A 12,959-nucleotide genomic window follows, 5' to 3' on the forward strand; every position below is an offset into this window, starting at 1 on the left:
ACTTGACTTCACTTGATGAAAATTGAGATGAAAATTGCTGTTGATATTGTTGGCTGGCGGCTGCTGGTGCGCTGAGCTCGCTAATTAAGCAATTAGGCAAAATGTTTGATTAATTAACTGAGTGGCGCATTAATGAGCTAATGGAACACAATTTACATTGATTTCCACACACACTCAAATTGCCAATTTGTAAAATGTTCAAGGTCATTTCACCACACACGAAGTCTATCAAATTAAACTGTTGGATGTACATTGAACTGGACAATTTAATAATACAGTGAAGATTGCTAAACAGGGAAAACCATGATTGATTAATGCTAAAATGAAGACTTAAGCGTCAATGAAAATTTAGCCATGAAACCATTGCTTGACTTTGACTTTGCATTTAAACTATATGCGAAGCTTTTGTAAGCTTTAAAAAACTTACCAACTAAGCAGCTTTAATGAGCTTATCAATTATCTATCAATTATAAACGATACAGTTTGTTAATCTAGCTTAACTATTCCTATCTTTGAGACCCTTCAGCTAGAATTTTTGCAGTTCGCATTCATAAGATGAGCTTTTAAAGCCTTAACTAAACGAAGTTGGATTGTTTCAGTTACAATTTAGCAGATCTCATAATCAATTTAAGTTGAAAAAGCTCAGTTTTTATATATTAAAAGTGATCTTCTTTTAACATATTTCAACACTTCAAAACTAGTTTCAATTAGCTTTATTATTATTCTTCATTTTTCAAACTTAATTGTTTTAAATATAATTAATTCATTCAGGTTTTTAGAAAGTTTCAAAGAATTTATCTATTTTTAAGTGTCATATGGAAAGTTGAAGAAAACAGAAAATGACGCGGCTTACAGCAGAGCGTGCAAATTAGGCAATTTCTACTGTACATGTATCATTATTATTATTATTATCAGAGAATAAGTTTTTTTGTTTTTGTTTTTTCTGACTGCGCGGATGTTGCGAGTTTGGTGAACTCGCAGCAAAAGATTGCTCCATTAGCCAACAGAGTGAAGTAAGAAATGAGAGAGTCTGGAGAGAGGGAGACGACTCCAAAAAGAGGGGGAACTGAGACACGCGCACATTAGAAGCAGAGCAAGAGGAAAGAAACTCCAATGGCGGGGCCTGCATATGGAGAGTGAGAGACGAAGAGTGCGTAAAGTGTGGGCAGGGGAGGAGGAGAATCCCAAGGGTTGAGGGGAGTAGAGGGAGGTAAGGCACTCACACATTAGATAGCCGCTGGGTAATTAAGCGATGTGGCAACGCTGCCTCTGTCTGCCACTCTGGCTGTCTGTCTGCCTGCCAAGAGTTCCCATAATTTATGGCAAATAATTATAATAGTAACACAATGCGCACATGAGCTTAGTCTATAGAGATAGAGCTAGAGAGAGAAGGGGCGGCTAAGGGGCTTGCCACTTGCTGCAAACAAAAGAGTCTTAAATTTTTTTGTATATTGCATTAGGCGCTGCAGTTGCCGCATGAAGTTGCGCTTTGATTATGGGAACCAACAACAACAACAAATGCAGTCGAGTCTCAGTTTCAGCTACGTTTTTTGTTGTTTGTCTCCGGTATTAACGGTATTCACTACAGCTAACTGCATTAGCCACTTGTGTTGCTGTTGCTGTTGCTCTGTTAATTATGCAAGCGGCCAACGATCGAGCCAAGTTCTGGTTCTGGCCAGTCAGCAATTCCACTTGCCGGTTGCCAAGCACCAAAGTCGTGTCTCAGGAAGTGGGCGCTAGGAAGTGCCCACCGCCCGCCCTGCCCACCTCAGCTGCACGGCACCTGTTCGGCTGCAAGTCCAGTCTTTGAGCAAAAGAGAGAGACTTTGCGTCATTAATAAAAATGTCTGGCCAAGTCTTAGAATTTATGGCATGCTTGCCAGCAGCACTTTAACATGTCCCAGACATTAAAGCGGGTTTTGCAACTGGCCCCCGATCCGCCTCGTGATTGCTGGTGTGTGGCCACCGCACAGCGCTTGCCAAACTGTAGTGCAGTGAAATTGAATTTGCATAACTTCAAAGAAATTATAAGTCATTATTAGGTGGCAGTTGTTAGCATAGAAATTAAAATGCAAAGAAAAATTCTTTATCTTAGAGCTAAAATCGTTTTCCTTTTCTTTCTCTGTCAATTTAGTTTCTCAATTACAACTCTAAATTATTCAAATCATTTGGCCTAATCTCATTAAATTGAAAGCCAAAGCTCATTATAATTTGATCAATAACAAATCAATTATTAAATTGATTTTCAATACGTTCACTCGTGGGAGTCAAGTCCTAAGATATATGTATTTTAAAGCTATTCCTCCCAGCGGGCTGTCGCGTAATGCATTTGAAATGTTTTGCCTGCGGGCTCAGATTTATTGCGCAGCAAATGTTGCTGCCAATGCGTCAACTTTGAACTTTTGCCGCTGACACGCAATGGCTGCTCCACATACGCAGCTGTCAGGGCATACACACACTACACATGTGTGTGTGTGGCTCATGTTTTATGCAGCGAATCCTTGGGGCCAGCTGCAACAGCGTCGTGCCATAAAACAATAAACGCGGCTTATAAAACGACAGCAACAAAAGCAAAGGCAAAAAACATTGTCATGACAGTTTGGGCCAGGCAATTTACTATATAGTCATCAGACTATATAGGGGCATATCAAGGGACAGCCCAGCTAGGAGTGAGGGCTGCGCTGAGCAAACAATAATTAATATGATTGTCACTCACGTGGCAGCTAATCATAGTTTGGTTTGGCTACATAGAAAAGTTATTTGAGCTCATACACTCTCCTCTAAAGGGTAGTCCAACTTTGTGATGGTATATGTTATGCATATGGGAAAATGATTTTGATAAGCTATAGTAGGCAGAGCTAACAGCTGACTTTGTATGTTGCCTTTGGCCTCTCAGCTAAAGGCTTGTTGTGGATCTTGAAAAGAAGCTGGCCTAGAACAGATTGGTTCTCTATTTCATATGAGCATAAGTAATTATAGATCATATAATCATAACTAACTCAATTGTCTATATCATACAGTCAGAGCAAAGCTCGATCGTATATCATTTGAAATATATTAAGTCACTTTTTGATATATTGCATTTAGTTAGTTGTCTATATTCTCATCTGGTATCAGCTCTTAGCCCCTTTACTGCTAGAGCATTAGATCGTCGTCTTGTCAATGATTCAGCGCTTTCTTCTAGTTTTGTTTTTATTGTGTCAACTCATGGCACACATTTAATACCATTTGGCTGTTCCTAAAGCTGTCAATAAAATTTGTGTCACACGCCTGGCACGCCCCGCTAGCACCTCGTCTCCACGCTGCTCTGCCCAAGCCCGAAAGTTAAGAGCTATTGTTCGCTTATTAGTTTGGCCCAGAATTGACGTCAATTTCAGTTTCAGTTTCGGTTTCGGTTTCGGCTTCGGTTTCGGCTTCAGTTCGCATTGGCTGCCACAGGAAGCGCGCCGCTCAATCATTTGCCCCATCTACGGCCCCTACGGCGGAAGGATGCATTTTGTGGTCTGGGCCCGGTGGCGGCTGCCAAGGGTCGCTGCGTCTCTGCGACTTCGGCTTCTTTTGTTGACTTCTCACGCGCCCACTGGCTGCTTCCGGCCAGTTGTCAGACGTGGGATTTTGTTGGACTTCCTTTTACGCTTTAGTTTTTTTTTGCTTCTCTCTCTCCTGTTCTCTTTCTTTGCTTATTAATTACATTTTGCTTGCCTTTTTGGCCACTGACAGCTCATAACAGCTGCCAATTTGAAATTTTATATGTTGCGGCTGTTGTTGGCTTAGTTTTTTTAGGGGCAGCTGCCACGTGCCACCGCATCCTGCAGCAGCAGCAGGTGCAGCAAACAGGATACCGCAATTTGCAGTTTGCGAGTGTTGCAATAGAATAAGAAAAAAGTTGGAGTCAAATATTTATTGACGTTTCCATTAGATTCTTTAAGAAGCGAAAGCTTAAGTGAGTTTAGACAGTTTAAGTGTTGAGTAATGTCTGCCAGTGTTAGTTAAGCTGTACTAGACGAACTTGAAACTGAAAGACATTTATCGACAGTTCAATTTGAAGGTGTCTAATGTACCGTTAGACGTTCAGGTCATGTCAACACCATATGACAGCCACAAAACACGGGCTAAAAACCCATTTAGATTAAAGATCGTTTGGCGCATGCCACAAGAAACGATTTAATGCGCATCAAGTGCGAAAAAAGGTTCACCTCTTGGCTGTAAAGTGTCACAACAGCAGTGAAAAAAGGCCAAGTCGTTGACTTGGTTAGCGGTTTAATGGCTGCAGCACAGTTCAACGAACTGGCCAGTGGCTGTCCAACTGTGCCGCGTACTGACCCCAATGCGTAATGTGCTTTCAATAACCAAAACTAAAATTGGCTGCCAAATGGACTGAAAGCTCTTTTCTAATTAGTCTTTAGAAGTTTTTTTTATTATTAATATTGCGTTGGGCTCATTATTAACCCATTAATGGGCCTAATCTGCTCAGCGCGTTTGGCCATTTTACGAAAATTAAACAAATTAACTTAAGCGACTACAACAAGAGCAAGAACAACACTTGCTCTTGGCCATAATTGGTAGACTCACTCTCTCTCTCTCTCTCTCTCTCTCTCTCTCTCTCTCTCTCTCTCTCTCTCTCTCTCTACCTCTTGGGGAGTTGTCGCCGTCATCGCTGGCCAATGGAATGCGCATTGGTTAGGTCATCGCAGTCGCGCGAACTTCACGAAACAGCAATACAATTAACACTGCTAGGGGTTGAGTTGAAGCAAAGAGGGAAGGGGCGGGGTCTGGCAAAGGGGCGTTCAAGCGAGTTTTGTAAGTAATTTGTGCGCAATTAAACTAAAAATAATTTGATTACAACGCCCAGCAATGAGCTAAGCACTTTAGTTTGATGAGTTTCTGTGCACGTTATACAACACTGTATTACTTTGGGCAGAAAGCTATTAATAGTAAGCATTATTAGCTAAGCTTTTTTTGCAATAACAGCTGCCTGCACGTTGTGAAACACTTAACAACACTAGTTGAGTGGCTTACTCATATATATGAGTTCACTTATTTCTATGACTTTGCAACACTGTTTTCGGATGGATATCAACGAGTGTATTTGTTACGAAATAAGCGAAGCTCAACTTCTGAGCCACATCTTACAACTTTTTTCTTTTTTCTCATTGTACAACACTATTCCGTAATGCTTTTTAACACTATTGATACATTTTCGAAAATCAATATCGTTACATCCGCAATTTTACACTAACCAAAACTCATTTAACATCATTAACAATTATTAACAATTTTTGCAACATTTTACAACACTAGCTAAGCTTTTTCGAACACTTGCCTTTTTAAATATGCTAACACTGAAAATCTATCTAAGCTTTTCTGATAACAGGTTAACTCTAAGCTCATCTAGTATTGTATACCAACCCCTGATAGCTCTTTAGCATACTTTTCAACACTGAAACTAATTAAACTCTATATCTAGTCACAAAATTTGTCAACTTTTGCTATAGATTCCCATTTTTATATAACCTCTTCGCATTTTGCAATTCTGCATTTAAATGAAACATATTTGGTCACATTTTTTATGGACACCAATATGGTCACACTGAGCTGCTGATCTGCATAAGCAGCTTACAAAAATAAACTCAGGGTCTCAGCTCGTAATTCTCGTTGTCTTTTGATAATGGCTTAACCCAGTTTGGGATGCACTGAGCTGTTTAGCTTTATGCCAGGTTACCTTTTGCATTGTTTTTGCATATTTATTATTTTATTGTCTCATTTTTTTTTGACTCAAACTCGTTTCGCCAGCTCATTTGATACGCTCTCGTTTCGCGTTGAATATGTCAAAGTTATCATCATTTTGCACATCAGCAAACAAGTTGGGCCACTCCGCCAATGATCCGCTCACTTGTCAGCCTTCGACGGACGAGGAATGGTGGGAGGCGGAGGGTCGCGTGGCATGTGCACGGCTTGATTGGAGAAGGAGGGGGCAATTTCGTAGCCATTCGGCTTAAGCATTAAGCATTTGCACTTGAATTGATTGTCATGCTCAAACGCTTCGATTTGTAACTTGTATATCTATGTCAGAGCTAATTTCTATAGCCTTGTTATAGCAAATGCCAACGCACACAGGCAGACAGAGTGAGGGAGATAGACCAAGACACACGGATATAGCATTTACATAGACAGGCGCTTTTCACACACAACTTTTCTCATGCCAGCGAAAGTTGGCAGCAAACTGCTGAGCGAGCCAACAAATAACAATAAACAATGCTTTTCCGGCGTGCCACAGAGAGAGTGCAACATGCCAGGCAACTTTTTTCTGTTACTGTTTTTTTTTGGCCAACAAAAAAACCAAATTCGACAACTAAATGCAAGTGTTGAAGCATTGAATACCCTTTAAGTTGTTGAAAAGCGAAATTGATTTCTTTTTGAAGTCTTTCATTAGTTTTAGATTGAACTTGAGTTTAGAAATAGATCTTGAGTATGTCATAGATATAAATTCAAATTGAAGAATTTCTAACTAAGCTAAGCTAACTGTTAACTTAATATCATTCATATCTGATAATTTGGTATAGCAATTTAATTATATAGCCCAAACGTCTCAGCTATCTGGTTTATATTAACCTACTTCCATGACAACTTTTGCCAATTAACTACTTTTTTTCACAGCTCAAGCCATCCGTTCAGCCCAATGGTGTTAACCAAAGGGCATTAAAACAGAGTTGCCAGCAGAGTTTCGGCCAACTTATTGGTGCCTAGAACTATTACAAGGCCATGGGGTTTATAGCCGTGTCTATAGCTGTTGTTGTTGCTCTGTTGTCTGGCATAAATTAAGCGTAAGGCCATCGAAGCGTCGATAGGTGAGAAGCAAAACAAAGTACATCTAACAACAGTTAGCAACGGCACTAAAGCAGTTAAGTTCCAGAATACAATGCAATGCAGCCACAATTTAAGCAGCCGAGCCACATAATTTATCAATCAGGTTCAAAGAAAAGAAAAGAACTCTCAACTCGCCAAGCTAATCAGCGATCAGTCAATGAAACCATAAAAAAGCCAGGCAAAAGAAACAGATGAAAAAAAATATATGGCTAAAAGAGTTCTCAGGCAGGTGGATAAGCCTCGATTGATTATATGCTAATCAAATGCGCCTTGAAATCTGCCACGCCTCTCAATAAATAATTTATTCACTCGCTCTTTTCGTTTTTATTCTGCGAATCATTTCAAGCCGCAATTTGCCTTTTGCCATTCGCCATTTGCGTCTCGTAATCGCTCGCATGTAAACAATGTTTTCCGCTTGTCATTTTTCCTAGCTGGCTGAAAAACTGAAAGTTGAGTCGTTAACTGGTTTCTCCCACCAAAGAAAACCAAATTCTAGCTGGTGGCTTACTGTAAGCCGAGCTCTTAGCAGTTGGCTCTTAAATGCAGTCGAAGCTTAGGCTTTGTGTAAACAGATCAGCCAACAGGGGCGTGGGGCGGGGGGCTCTGGCTGCCATAGAAACCTTAGACGTCTAAGAACCCACCATACCCTCCATACCCACCTGCTCAGTGCTGTTCCATTGAAAGTTTTAGCCAAGTCATCAAAAAATGCAAGCCAAAGCTAACTTACAACTAAGCCAAGGCTGCTGCAAAGTCACAAACGAGCGGCCTTTCTGAAGCCAGTTCTAATGGCATGCGTTATTTCATGCATGCGAAAAGGTGAGCGCTTATGCACCTGCCCAGCCACATTAGTTGGCTGGATTCGTCGTAGTAGTAATGTGTGCTCTTATTATATATATTACACTTCTGTTATACATGTGTTATAATCGTGCACTGTACACTATTATTATATCTTTATATAACACTTTTGTTATACTACTGTTATAATCTTGCACTATTTCAAGCGTGCAACTAAGCTCGTTCGCTTTTAATATGTGATTTATCTGCAATCTATATTTCCCTTTGTTATATTGTATAACAGTTTCTTTATTTTGCTTTCTTTTATACATAGAGAACAATGCCTGCCATATATGACATAATAATATTACCTTTGAGAACATATTGAATTACTAAACAGCTAAATGGTTGGGTTCTGCAGAGCATTCTAGTTGAATAGACGCTCTCATAACTTATAAAATTAATTTAAATATAGTTCTTAAAGCTCAAGAGTGAATGAAAAAATATTCATAATTTATCTATAATATTTATATTATATTTGGGTAAACAGAAAAGTCTGCGCTGGCAAAAGCTGCAACCATTCAATGCGTAAATGGTTCAAGATTAGCAGGGCAAAGGCAAAGCAGCAGTCTATAGTAATGTTTAATGTGGCTAGAACCAGGAGAATCCAATACTTTAAACCTTGTTAATTTGTTGATTAATAATAATCAAAATATAGCTGTCATCAGGTCTGTAAAGCTTGCAACATTTTTCGAAATATAATTTCATATATTTTATTATTATATGTATACCATGAGCACATCTTCATCATATATATTATTTATGTAATCATATAATCATGTATATAATTTATATAATTATATTATGATGACAAGATGATGATGATGACATAATATGATGATGCCTATGTGTATATAGGATGAGCTAAAGCTTGCCAAATTGATTTCACTGAACAACAAGAATCTGCGCCCGCTTTCCAGAATACTCAATAGAACTTGTAAACATATCTTATTAATTTGTTTATTTATTTCATATGTTAGTCTTAAACTATAGTCACACCCAATAAATAAAGAAATAATTGACTTTTTTGGTCTTCAGCTCATTTCTAAGAATCAAGTCTGTGTTTAGTAATTTTCTTATTGTGTAATTTCACAGTCTCGTATTCCATTTAAATGGTATTGCCGTACTCAAGTTTTACTCTTGGAACAACTGCAATTTATTGCCACATTTTTCTGAGTAGTTCCTAAGCACAAAATTGTTAAACAATTCAAGTCTTTGACATTTATAATACTTGAACAGACTTTGAATTGTTTTTACTTAAAGAAACGAGCTCCGAGAAGTAAAGAACTTTAATATAAATATAATTTATACATAAAAAACTAATTCAAATTCATTTTTCATTCAATTCAAAACTCTTTTTACAGCTCATTTATCAATAAATTTGATTGAATTCCCTTACTTCTGCTTTGACTTTGATAATCTGTCGATTTGGCATTGCTTCTTCTTCTTCTGCGCACTCACGATATGAATCTGCTTTTAACACTTGTCAATTTGATTTACTGCCATAATATCCACATCATGATCGCTTACTTGACCTCATTTATATATGTAAATACATTACTCTGCAGATCTACAACAATTTGAATAACAAAAAAGAAAAACAGCCTTGACTGTAGTTCAATTAATAATCAAATCAGTGTTTTTTTCGTTGCTGTTTCTGTTTCTGTTGCTAATTGAATGCTTTTGCCGAATTTTCGTTTTCGATTCTTTTCGAAAACGACTACAACAATTCAAGCCAGAGAGCCAAGGTTCAAATCGCCAACAATCGAAGCCGTCGCGTGTGTGTAAAATATAAAAAATAGAAGATAATAAGATATAGACAAGAAACCAGCTGTAGATACAAAGCAACAAACGCTTAAGCTACAGCCGCCAGAGGTTCCGGTTTTTTCGGTTTTTTGTTTAGTTTTTTTTTTTCTGTCAGGCTGGGAAAGAAAGTCAATTCGTAGATTTTCTAAATGAAATGCTCGCAATGTTGTGTTAAAAAATTCATTAGCCACAGACACCAAAAAAAACTATAAAGAAAAAAATCAAAACAAAGCTCGAGGGAAGCCCTTAAGCAAAGCCTATGAAAATATGTAGTTAACACGCCCACGCCTGCCACGCCCATAGCTCATCAGCGAGACGCTGCTGTGAACTGTTGTTGTTAGTGTTTTTTTTCGCTTGTTTTTTGGCTGCTTCTCTTAAATTTCTTCATAAAAATTTCGTAAAAAGAAAGTTGCGACAGTGACTGCCAAACTGTAACGCACCCAAAGCCACGAAAAGAAGCGTGAATCATGCTGAACTGTTTGTTGTGTGTTGAAAGTGTTAACTGCATTGCATAGTAAATATATATATATATAAGATATGGATATAGATATAGCTTTATCTATTTGCAGTTGGCTTTGCTTCTGCTGAACTAAACAATTTTTTCGGACGCTTTTGCTCGTTGCTTAACTTTGATTTGAGTTGTTTTGTTTTGGTTTTATTTTTCATTTTGTTTGCATTTCACTTTGTCTGTGCGGCCTGTGGCAGTTATCACAGTAGCTGTCAAAAAGTCTCGTCTAGGCTTTTTGTTTGCCTTTTATTAATTGCTGTGGCACATGCAACAGCATGCGGCATGCAACATGCCAATCTTCATCAATTCATCTCTGTCTCATCTCTCTCTCCCTCTCTGACTGCGTGCATTGACTGATTGCAGCCACTGTTACTTTGCATTGCGTGTTTCAGTTTTTTGTTAGCAATTTTTATTGTTGTTTAATAATTTTATGCGCTGTTAATTTATTGCTGTATTTACAAGAGTTTATTCAATTTTCATTTAATTTTTTTACAAACTAAATTTAGAAACAATTTTAGCTCGGTTTTCTGCGCTCTTTTTCACAGTTGGCCAAATGGTTTCATAAATATTTCACACTTTACTAATTTGTTGAATATTTCATGGTCTTTGAGACTCTTAGAGCAGCTTATTTGCTCTAGATCTTGATTAGGATATATAGTTCATACTCCCGCTCCTTTCGCTCTCTCAAATTTTCAATGAGTCAGCAACAAAGCCAATCAAATCTGTGCCATAAAATAGTTTTTCACAGACAACCAAAAAGGCATTAAGCAGTCATAAATAAGTCAACAAATGTCTGGCTGCTGCAGGGATCGAGTGCCTTGTATATATATATATACTGTATATATACGTAAATCTGTGTCTGGCTTCTCCGGTGCCGTCGATCCGTTGCAATCATAATGCAGCCAATAAGTCGCAATGGCGCCCCAGGGGCATAAAGAGGGGCCATGGGGGAGCTCTGCACTTGTAAGCAATCGTTTGCTAAAAATACAGCGCAAAATAAATAAGTGCATTTGCAATTTGCGGCAATTGTCGCTGGCAGCTTACAGTTTGACAGGCACACAGCAGGCGACAGTTGCAAATGCATAAGATAAACGATGTGCAAGTTTTTGTTTTTTTTTTATTTTTTATTTTGTCAGCTGCGAGGAGCCGGACGTGCGTTGACCCACATTGTGCAGAGCCGAAAAAATCAAACTAAAGCAGCCAACGCGAATATGCAAAAAGTCAGATACATACCGAGTTATGCATACAGATACAGATACAGATACAGCTACAGCCACACATACAGCTGCAAAACATAGCTATAGTTGAGTGAAAGAGTCGAGCGTATAAAAGTGAATGTTCAGCTGATGATTTTTTGGCTTTTCTTTTTGTGGATGACGCCAACGCAGGCAGACAGGGTGGTCAAAGAGTCAGAAGCAGTCAGCAAGAGTCAGAAATCTCTCAAATCTCTCGCTGGCTCATCATAAATCAATCAAAATGTTGGCAGACAAATAGTGGCTTTAATAGCCGAATGCCAGAATTTGCGGTGCTCTGAAAAAACTATAAGCTGAGCTGAGGGGGTTTTGAGCAGCAGCTGAAATGCTCAGCTCGACGTTGCTTGCAATGAACTCTTACTTCATATTACATGTAGAGCTATATCGTTTTGTGAGCTGTTAAAGAAATGAAACAGTTTTGGTATTATTTTTAGCTCTACAGACCTGAACATCATTAAGGAAATTCATTTAGATGAAGCTTTGAATACTTAGGCAACAGCTATATCTAAACATGTGTGCACAGTAGCTCGATAGCTCTTGGCTTACTTTAATTTGGCTTAACGATAACTTTTGAGTAAGAATGCCAGGATATGCCTGGAAATACTGACATCTTTTCATAGTTTCATTTACTAGTTCGATTGATGCAGCTATGGATATCTTTTCTTCATACTTTATCAAACTAAGTCGATAGATGCTCGATAGAGGATCAATAGCTATTGAAACTTTTATTTACTATAGTGATAATTGCAGTTAACGATATCTCTTGATCGATAACTTTTGTGTTAAACAAGATACACATGAGATGTAATCTAATAATCGATATCTTTTCTTAATTTGGATTTATTTGGTTAGCTTGATCGATAAATCCAAATATCGATAACTTCTAAGTTTTTAAATCTCAAGTTCCCATACCCAAATAAATTCGTTTCTTTCGTAACTGAACTCAAGCTCTTTTAGTTTCTAAGCCATACATTAGGCTGCTATCGCTAAAAGCTCTCCGAAATTAGTTAATGTACATAGAAAAAGTGGCATAATTTAAGCACTCTTACCTTAACAGGCACTGTACCCTCAACACGAGTGTGCACTCACTGTTTGCAGGCAGTGTGAAAAGGGCTCAGGGCCAAAAAATGTCAACAGCAACAGATTTACCTGCATGTAGTGCCGCCAAGTGACCCCAGCAGCCCACCACCCACTCGATGCTCCACTTAAAGGGTTGTGCACTGCAGGGTTGCCAACGTCATGAATGATGCAAATGTGCGCATTCGCATTTGTTTTGCCTACGTAAACAGCGACGCGTTCCAATTTCATGCGCCTGCTTCTTGTTAAATCAATATAAATGCGACTGCGACTGCGACTGCGACTGTGACTTGAGCGTCGCTGTGGGCGTGGCCAGCACTAATTGCCCGCCAGCTGTATAATTAACAAACAAACCAAAAAAAAAACAAAAAGAGGAAGAAGTGTAAAACAATGCGAGCTGTGTCAGAGTTGCCAAAGTTATGACAGCTGGCCAACAGACGGGGAAAAATGCTTATAAAGGAAACGCTTTGCTACAAATTCTCAGTAAATGTCAGGTAATGTCAGGTGCCCCCCTTAGCCGCCATGGCCCCCTTGAGCCAAGCGCCTGCTCCTGCTGCTGGAACAGATTACAAGTTCAGAGCAGCGCGATATTTTTTTGCTTTTGGGCTACAAGT

The 12,959-nt window shown here is 38.8% G+C and overlaps 1 protein-coding gene and 1 long non-coding RNA gene across 3 annotated transcripts in view; one reads left to right on the forward strand and one right to left on the reverse strand.

Moving 5' to 3' along the window:
- Positions 1-12,959, forward strand: part of LOC111596051 (rap1 GTPase-activating protein 1) — a 109,764-nt gene that overhangs the window by 86,432 nt on the left and 10,373 nt on the right. The gene's annotated exons all lie outside the window — the stretch shown is intronic.
- LOC111596052 lies at positions 10,470-11,830 on the reverse strand. Its single transcript, XR_002751236.2, has 3 exons — positions 11,713-11,830; positions 11,249-11,647; positions 10,470-10,993 (listed from the first exon to the last, which is right to left on the reverse strand). It is a non-coding gene; the product is annotated as an uncharacterized LOC111596052 (long non-coding RNA).

This window comes from Drosophila hydei, unplaced genomic scaffold (genome assembly GCF_003285905.1).
Source record: "Drosophila hydei strain 15085-1641.00,03,60 unplaced genomic scaffold, DhydRS2 tig00008114-arrow-pilon, whole genome shotgun sequence".
Taxonomy (NCBI): domain Eukaryota; kingdom Metazoa; phylum Arthropoda; class Insecta; order Diptera; family Drosophilidae; genus Drosophila; species Drosophila hydei.